The sequence below is a fragment of the Canis lupus genome, chromosome 25 (genome assembly GCF_003254725.2).
Source record: "Canis lupus dingo isolate Sandy chromosome 25, ASM325472v2, whole genome shotgun sequence".
Taxonomy (NCBI): Eukaryota; Metazoa; Chordata; class Mammalia; order Carnivora; family Canidae; genus Canis; species Canis lupus.
This window is the reverse complement of record NC_064267.1, coordinates 33,352,116-33,361,714: the sequence shown is the minus strand read 5'-3', so window position 1 is coordinate 33,361,714 and position 9,599 is coordinate 33,352,116. Positions and strand designations below refer to the sequence as shown.

At 35.8% G+C, this 9,599-nt stretch overlaps 1 long non-coding RNA gene across 1 annotated transcript in view; it reads right to left on the bottom strand.

Moving 5' to 3' along the window:
* Positions 1-6,672: 6,672 nt before the first annotated feature.
* The window catches only part of LOC112670137 (uncharacterized), a 62,644-nt gene continuing 59,717 nt past the window's right edge, over positions 6,673-9,599 (bottom strand). Inside the window, exons 4-5 of the long non-coding RNA XR_007405964.1 lie at positions 7,670-7,800; positions 6,673-6,802 (exon numbers count right to left, since the gene is read on the bottom strand). This is a non-coding gene — a long non-coding RNA (uncharacterized LOC112670137). The remainder of the gene's footprint in view (positions 6,803-7,669; positions 7,801-9,599) is intronic.

Below are 9,599 nucleotides of genomic sequence, written 5' to 3'. Positions count from 1 at the left end.
GGAAATTCTTCCAGTGGGCAGAAATTCAGGAAGTGCAGCTGGTTGTGCACTGCATTCATAAGGAGAGATACCCAGATGTGCAGATATATATTGATTGATGGGCTACAGCCAAAGGTTTGTCTGGATGATCAGAAACTTAGGAGGAACATGATTGGAAAATTGGTGACAAAGAAATTTAGGGAGGAGATATGTCAGTAGGCCTCTCTGAATTGGCAAAATACATGAAGATATTTGTGTCCCATCAAAGGATGACCTTATTTTATATATAAGTGATAAGCTACTAACTTCAGAGAAATTGTATTAATTTATCCTACTGCAAACAGCGTAAGAAAGACTCATCTTTTTTTTCTGTATCAAGTTATTATTTACATTCTAGTTAATTAACATATAGCATAATATTGGTTTCAGGAGTAGAATTTAACAAAAACTCTCTGGGGAATATAACTTTGCAGGCGATTAAGCCCTGACATTTTACAATTCTCTAAAACTGATGGGGGGGGGGCTGATTATTTCTTCTGTCCAGTAGAAAAAAGATCTCAAAAATTATTTTTACCCTGTAGGCCATTAACCAATTTTGTATCGAAATTAACAATTTGATTTCAGAATTTCTTCTGACTACAATTTTCAATCTGCATATTCTCTTTCAAACCAACTTTGTCATGCTGGTGGGTTCTTCATTGAAAGTTAAATAAAACTTGAATATGTGCCTTCTATGCATTTATATTAGAAACAAAACAAAACAAAAAGAGTTACCTCAGCAGACAAGGAGGATACCCATTCTGTGGGTTCCAATCATCCTGTTTCTCCAGCACCCTTCTTATCCACTGGGCTTTTGAACATATTGGTCATGGTGGCAAGAATAGAGATTATGCATAGACTCAGAAATATTGACTTTCACTCATCAAGGCTGTCTAGCTATGGCCATGGCTGAGCACCCAACTGCAAGTAGCAGAAACCAAAACTGAGCCTCCTTTATGGCACCATTCCTGGGGGGAACAACCAGCTACCTGGTGGCAGGTTGGTCATGCTGGACCACTTCCAACAAAGAAGGGGCATCGTTTTGTCCTCAAAGTAATAGAGGCTCTTGATATGGATTTGCCTTCTCTGTACACAATGCATCTGCCAAAATGGCAATCTTTGGAGTTACAGGATGCCTTACCCATTGTCATACACAGCATTGTTTCTAACAAAGGAACTTCACAGTGAAAGAAGGGCAGTGAGTATGGCTAATGAAATTCATTGGTCTTATTAGGTTCCCCATTATCCTGAAGCAGCTGGCTTGATAGAACAGTGGGATGGCTTTATGAAGACTCAGGAGGTGACAAAAGTTTGCAAGGCAGGAAGAAAGTTCTCTAGAAGGCTATTATGTTCTGAGTCAGCATTGAATATGCAGTGCTATTTCTTCCATAGCTGGGATTCATGGGTCCAGAGATCAAGAGGTGGAAATGGGAGTGGCACTCATTATTACTCTAGTGACCAACTAGCAAAACTTACGTTTCCTGTTTGCATGACTTTATGCTCTGCTGACCTAGAGGTGTTAGTTCCAGAGGGAGGGATGTTTTTACCAGAAGACATGATGATTCTATTGAACTTTAAGTTAGCCACTTTGGGCTTCTCATGCTTTTGAATCAATACACAAAGCAAAGAGTTATGGTGCTGGCTGGGGTGATCAATCCTAAATACAAAGGGAAAATCTGATCACTACTCTATAATGTAAGTAAGGAAGAATATGTCTGGCATACAGGAGACCCCTTAGGGCATCTCTCAGTATTACCAAACCCTGTGATTATGGTCAGTGGAAAACTATAACTCAATCTAGGCAGAACTAATAATGCCCCAGGTCCTTTAGGGAAGGAAGGTTTGGGTCACCCTACCAGCTAAAGAATCATAAACAGCAGAGGTGTTTGCTGAAGGCAAAGGGAATATAGAATAGATAGTTAAAAAAGGGTAGGTAAAAACTAGCTATGATCATGTGTGACCAATTACAGAAGTGAAAACTGTGGTTGTCATGGCTATTTCCTCCTTATTTTGGTATGGATATGTTTGTGTGTGTATACATATGCTGTGAAAATATCTTTGTTTTCTTTTCCTCTCTTTTATTCCTTTATCATGTAATATATGATGTGCTGACTTTATGTAGTATTTAAGTATTGTTAATTTTACATCTTACTGTTTCAATTATAGGATATAAGGAGAGGAATAAACATCATTCAAGTACTTTGCCCTCTCTTTTGGGGAACAGACAATGGGATTGCTCAGCTTCCATAATCGTGTGAGTCAATGCCTATAATAAATCTCTTCGTATATGTGCTGTCGGTTCTGTATATCTGTAGAGAATCCTGGATCATACACTGTCATATCATTGACCAGCTATTCCTCATTAATCTGAACTAAAGTAAAAGCAGTATTTTATTTTTTGTTTCCTTTTCTTTCTGATAATTACAACTAACTTTAAGGCAATTAAGCAATAAACCTGATATACCTATTATAGCAGAATTAGATCTCAAGTTGATCCTTTCCTTTCATATTCATTATATCAATGCTAAATTTTGCTCTAGAAATTCCTGTCATCATCATCTATAACTTCTATCCTTAAAAAACTAAAGTCATACATAAACTAAACCATATTTCTATATTTTATCACATGTGGGATTCTCTAAGTGCAATCAGTTTTATGTCATTTCAAAAATTCTCATCCTCTATTTGTTCTCCCTAGTGTACAAAATGGTAGCAGCTATTTATGAAGCAAGATATTTGACAAATAATTTAATTCAGGATAATTCATCTTTTCATGTATATCTAATTACTGTAAAAGAGTCTTTACAGAGGAGTACATGGTAATGACCATGTACACTGAAGATAAGTGCTATAGACATTAAGGAGGAGGTGAGATGATATTAGGCTGGGGTTGATATATGGCCCTAGAGAGGAAGAGAGATACAAGAAGAATGGATGGTGACATTTACAGAGGCAGAAAATTTGAGTTGTGTGAACAATTTAAAGAACTGAAAGCATTAAGTGAGATTTGGAGAAAGCAGACCTGTTTGGCTAGATTGGAGCATTGGAGAAGGATTCACATAAGCTAGAAACCTATATGAGTTCAAGTAGAAAAGGAACAGAATCCTAGAGATGGTTGGAGAATTAATGCTTGGAGCATTGAAGACTGAATGGCATTGATCTCTGAAAAGTTAAGTTTGGTATGTGGTAGAGCATGTGGGTAAAGAACAGCCTGAACTCTGTGGTCTTTAAAATCACCTGGTGTTAAGCCATCCTGTTTGAGATAGTTTACAAACAGGAAACAGGGCAGAGTGGATGAAAGGAAACTGCTCAGGGGGTTATCAGTGGATGTGCTGTCTACAGACATTTTTATAAACTCAGTGTGTCTTGCTAGGATAAATTTTTTAAAAAAATCTGTTGATCTTCTTTCTCAACTTCATAATGCTTTGCTGCTCACCTGGAGTCTTACAGTGCTTGCACAAAAAGGCTCAAGTCATGCTGGGCATCTCAAGAGCCAGAGATTAATCTGACATTAAATCTGGGTTTGGCTTGCATGTAGAGATGAAGAGATGTTCTTGTCCCAAGTTTGGCAGTCACTTAGATGTTGAAGTCCCAATGTTTCAAACTCAGCTCAAAACCCTTTTGTGTGTTTTGAGTTTGGCTCTTGGCAAGGCCTAATTTCCTGTTTCTAAGAAAAAAGACTCATGAGAGAGCCTCAATAAAGCTTCTTGGACATCAAAACAACATTTTGATGAATTAATTGTAAATGAATCAGAAACATATGGATTCATTCTCTTGAGACACACATGTGTTTAAGGAGGGGGGCAGTTGTTGCTCAGGGCTAAATGTGTTTTGGGTTTTATCAAATGCAAAATGCTTGGGGGGAAAAGGAGCAAAAAGATGAAGTGGAACTTTTGCCTTGTCTTTAAATAGGCCCATTTACAACCTTATTTACTGCCACCTATTGTTGTTCCAGAAGAAATTCAACAGTCATGACTAATCACAAACAGCCAGGCCTGGTAATTTATAGCATCTCATAGTTGTCAGTTGAGGCTTAAGAAAGAATAGGTCTTGTTTTCATGTTATTAACAGAGCTCAAGTCAGACTACCTGGTAAGAAGGTGGCCTGTCTCTAATGAACAATTAGTAAATATACTCACCTTTGTTTGAATTCTTTGTTGTCTTCTTAAATGTACTGGCTGAACTACAGCACAGTTTTCTGGAAATCCTGTTTCAAAAACTAACGGAACTACACTGAAATGCTGCTTCACACACGTTAAGATGGCTGCTTTACAAAAAGAGATAACAAGGGTTGGCAAGGATGTAGAGAGATTGGACCCTTGTGTACTGTTTGTTGGAATGCAAAATGGTGCAGCTGCTATGGAAAACAGTATGGCGGTTCCTCAGAAATTTTAAAATAGAATTACCATATGATCCAACAATTTCACTTCTAGATATATTCCTAAAAGAAGTGAAAGCAGGAACTCAAAGATATATTTGTACACCCTTGTTCACAGCAATATTATTCATAATAGCCAGGAGGTGGAAACAACTCAAGTGTCATTTGACAGGTTAATGAATAAATAAATTGTGATATATACATCGCATTGGAATATTATGCAACCTTAAAGAGGAAGGGAATTCTGAGACATGTTGCACTATGGATGAACCCTGAGGACAAGATGCTATTGGAATAAGCCAGCCACAGACAAAAATCATATGATTCTACTCATACAAAGTATCTATAGTAGTCAAATTCTTAAAGATACAAAGTAGAAGAGTGGTTGCCAGAGCCAGCAAGGAGGGGAGAATGAGGAGTGGTAGTTTAAATGGGCACAGAGTTTCAATTTTGCAAGATGCAAAGAATTCTGGAGGTGGACTGTAGTGATGTTTGCACAACAATATTAATGCACTGAATGCCACGAACCCATATACTTGAAAATGACCACGATGGTAAATTTTGTGCTATATTTTATTACAGTTTTAAAAATAATAAACTAAGGAACTTTTATTGCAATACTATTGTCCAGGGTAATATCAAGTATATATGACATCTGCAATCCCCAGGATTCTGTTCCCTGGTTCTATGGAGTCCAATTTCTAGACTAGAAGGATTTGGTCATACCTATGAGAAGAAGCCTATGCACGAGTTTCCTACCCCAGCTTCCCCCAGACCAAAATTCTGTGACCATTTCCCAAGACGTTTCTCTTGCACGAAAGGCTGTGCTTGGTGTTCATTTTGATAAGCTATCACTTGGCATTAATTTTGTGCCTGGAGAAGGAAGCATATTTTGATTTTCCAAGTACTGCTCCCTTGAGGGTGGTCCTGTTTATTTTTGCATATTATCAAGTAACTTATATCAAGCCCTAACGGAGATATTTATAGATAGGGAATAAAGGAAAAGCTTATTTCTTGGTTAAGCTTTATTAACAGCATTCTCACCACTACGTAGGAAATATTTTACCTTGAACATATTTTTTCCAGTTGATGCCTATAGGTACTTTATCTTTTAGTCATGAAAAATGGGGAGTATGTATGGTTTATAGTTTATATAATTTATAATATAGTTCATTCTGAAAAGGATTTGAAATAACTTACAAATAAGGGAAGGTGAAAAGAGAAAATTAAGTTGGTGGCAGAGTTAAGATTAGTATAAAAATACATGCAATGGGAATGATATTATTGCTACAAAGATGTAAAGAATTTGATTCTGGTCTTCCTAACCAACAAAGCAAGGAGGAAAATATTTGATTCACAGAAATAAATCTTATTCCACCTCACAAGAATCCTCTTGAAATAAATACACTGAAGATCTTAGTCTGATTTCATTCTATCCTTTGTAATTACTTCATTCTATTTACCAAAAAAATTGGTGCAATGAAGTGGCTGAGAGACTCATGTTTACCAATGTTAGCAGGCAACACTGGAATTGACACAGTCTATGAATTACCCATATATATATATATTTTTTTTTGAGTCATTAAGGTCTTTGCTTGTCCCTTTACTTCTTCAAAATTTTTACACTTCCATTTTTTATTAGTATCTCCTGGAAAGCAAATAAGAATGGCACGGGAGGATATAAAATTCGAGTTTAATTTTTCCTGTATTTTTGCTTACCTGGTTCCTTAAAAAAGGAACTCTCAATTTTAGTTAGTACTTAGTTCTTCTTGCTTAAAATATTTAACTTGAGGTCTAAAGAACTACATGGCTTTGGACATCTTCTCTGATTCTGATTCTGTGCTATGTCAACAGCTTCATAGATTGGCAGAATGGAAATGACATTAGATTAAGAGGTAACTAGAGTTATCACATGGTGTGAGAAATTACTGATTTGTCTACATCTTTTTCCTGGTCTTTGACATAGGAAGTGTGAACTACATAGTCTCCTACATCTTTCTCAGCTCTACATTATGAGAGTTGTTTAATCTTTATGTGCAGAGAGGACTCAAGTACATGGAAACATCCTTATGTGTGGTGTTATCTTTCAATAATCTCTTAGCCAGGAAATGTTAGTAATGAAAAGTTACTTAAAAGTGCTTCTGAGTTCTTTAGGGAAGAAGTCCAAGAGGAATGTTTTCTGTAATTAAAAGGACAAGGGCATTAGTGAGGGACAAGGGGAAGGAGGTTGGGATGTCGTCCTAGGATGAAAATGACCACTATGTGCACAATGGAATTTGGCAGTCCAGATTGTTTTGGTTTTATTTCCATTTACTTAAAACAAGTGTTTGTGGGAAATGGGGATGGAGGAGATATAATTTATTTTGGGTATTGTGCATTAGTCATCTTTCATCTGCGAAGTCACCACCTGTAAGAAACATTAGACAGTAATAGACGTCATTCATAAGCAATACGTTTTGTTTTATGAGAGACTTCTATGGATGTGATTAAGCTCCGTTAAACATCCTATGCCACTGGGACAGGAAGCATTCTCATTGTGTATTCTCACTTGTGAAATGCCATGACTCCAGAAATACATAAACTTTAAAATCTATTCTGGTTGGATCTATATATGCTTTGGGAACTGGGGAAGGGAGATAGAACAATCTGATTGCTCCAGCCTTGATTATTTGGAAATTTAGTTGTTAAATCATCCAGATGATTTCCTTAATTTTCTGTGTTCTTCTTTTTTTTTTTTTTTTTGGAAGTAGATACTGTTGTTTTTGCATCCAAAAGCAACTTATTTTTTCATTTAACTATAATACTTCAAATTATGTCCTTGGTAATTTACTGGTACGACTTGGAGCAATCATTACACACACATTTACAGTAATTCTCCACAATGCTGCTTGTGATGGTCTTAATCTAAAACTGGTGAACAAGATTATTTTTAGCGTAACCTCAGTATTTTGCTAGAAGGAATGCAAAATTCTTTATAAAAGGAAAGGACAAATAGCTTTCATACTAAAGTAAAGTCCTGGGCTCATATATATCCAGATAACACAGTGACTAAACAGACAAAGTAGTGGATAAGCTGAAAGGGGACTGGCCCTGAGGTGGACCTGTGATGTAGGTTTATTTTCCAAAGTTAGCCACAATTGGAAAATATTCTAGACTTCACTGACACTTCAAATCAACTAATCCACATTTGATTTGAACTGAAAAAAACATTTAAGAGGTACTTTGAGAAAGAGCACATGGTAGATAATGCCACTTAAATAAATTTGAGGGGCACCTGGGTGATTCAGTTGGTTAAGCTTCCATCTCTTCATTTCAGCTCAGGTCATGATCTCAGGGTCATGAGATCGAGCCCCCCACAGAGCCTGGTTATGATTCCTCTCTCTCTCTCTCTCTTCTCCCCTTATTCTATAAATAAATAAATAAATAAATAAATAAATAAATAAAATCTTAAAAAATAAAAAAATAAATTTGAATTGTAGTGAGTTGTGATTTCATATGAGTACAAAAAACTCCCTTTTCTATCTGCATGATATGACTTCCAAATACTCAATTTCTGTACTTTAAAACTGGGTACATCCACAATGTAATTGATTAAATGTAAAATACAAAAGATGTCTAATTTGTACTCCCATTCCCTAGTTTGACAAAGACTCTTGTGGTACAAAAAGCCAAAACCAAAAACAGTAGCAAAAGGCCATCAACTTAAGTGAGGCGGTATGTCTATCCAAAAGTCAAAAAAAGCCACTTGTCATCTTAAAAGTTTAGTTTTTGAAATACACTTCCTGTTAATTAAAAGAAAAACTCAAATGTAGTAGCTTCATTTGGAAGATCTAAGTTTTGTCACAGAAAAAATAGATGTTTAGGGTTGTCTTTGATATATACAAGATATAATTGGTGAGTGATTTTAGGTTCAGATTTACAGGTGCTACTGGAAGGCTGTTTCCCCAAGCTTTGTGAATTGACATTGACCTCTGTATTTTGAAGGTTCCAGATTACTTTCTGATTGGAACCTCACAGCAATCCCTCATTGTAGTTCAAGGTATAAAACATCTTGGAAAGTTTCGTTTCTTGAGAATTGCTCAAGGATCTGTCTAAAGAGTTAGCTTTGACTCTCAATAATTTGTTTACTTTTTATCATCTCTTTTTTTTTAATCATCTCTTCTTTAGGAAGAAACTCACTTAGTTCTATTGGAAGTATAGCCAATCTCACTTTTAAAACATTTTAATTGTAGTAAAATATACATAACATAAAATTTACCATCTTAACTGTTTTTTTCAGATTTAATTTTTTAAATGTTTTATTTAAATTCAATTTGCCAACCTATAGTATAACATCCAGTGCTCATCCCATCAAGCGCTCCCCTTAGTGCCCATCACCCATTAACTGTTTTTAAATGTATAGCTCAGTAATGTTAAAGTACATTCACATTGCTGTGCAGCCAATCTCCAGAACACTTTTCGTCTTGCAAAACTGAAACTATATACCCATTAAATAATAACTCCTTATCCCCTGTCACCCCAGCCCCTCTAAACCACCATTCTGTTTTCTGTTTCTACAGATTTGACTACTCTAGGTACCTCATTTAAGTGGAATCAGATAGTATCGTTTTTTTGTGTCTGATTAATTTCACTTAGCACCATGTCTCCCAAGTTTATCCATGTTGCAGCATGTGTCAGAATTCCCTTCCTTTTTAAGTGCCATTGTGTGTATAGGCTACAATTTCTTATCTATTCATCTGTTGATTGACACTTGAATTGCTTCTACCTTGTGGCTATTGCAAATAATGTTGCTATAAACATGAGTGTACAAATCTCTTCAATAGTATTTCATTTTTTAAGGAAATTTTATTTTTTACAAATTGGAAAAGAAGCAATTTCTGAGACAATATAAAATAGATGCTTAATTTTTTTCTTAGAAATTCTGAGTATGATTCATGCAAGAACTATTTGAATAATCAATGTTAAATCCTCAATTACCTTGCAAAGAATTCCTATGAGTCTCATATAAGGTATATTGACCTGATACTGACATTTCCCTAGCATTTAACAAATGAGGAAGAAAAGTTATAGATTAAATTATATGACATTGACTTAGACCTCTGATTCTTTTTAAAGAAAAATTTTTATTTATTTACTTGAAAGAGAGAGAGAGAGAGAAGAGAGAGAGCAAGTACAAGCAGGGGGCAGGAAGAGGGAGCCGTAGA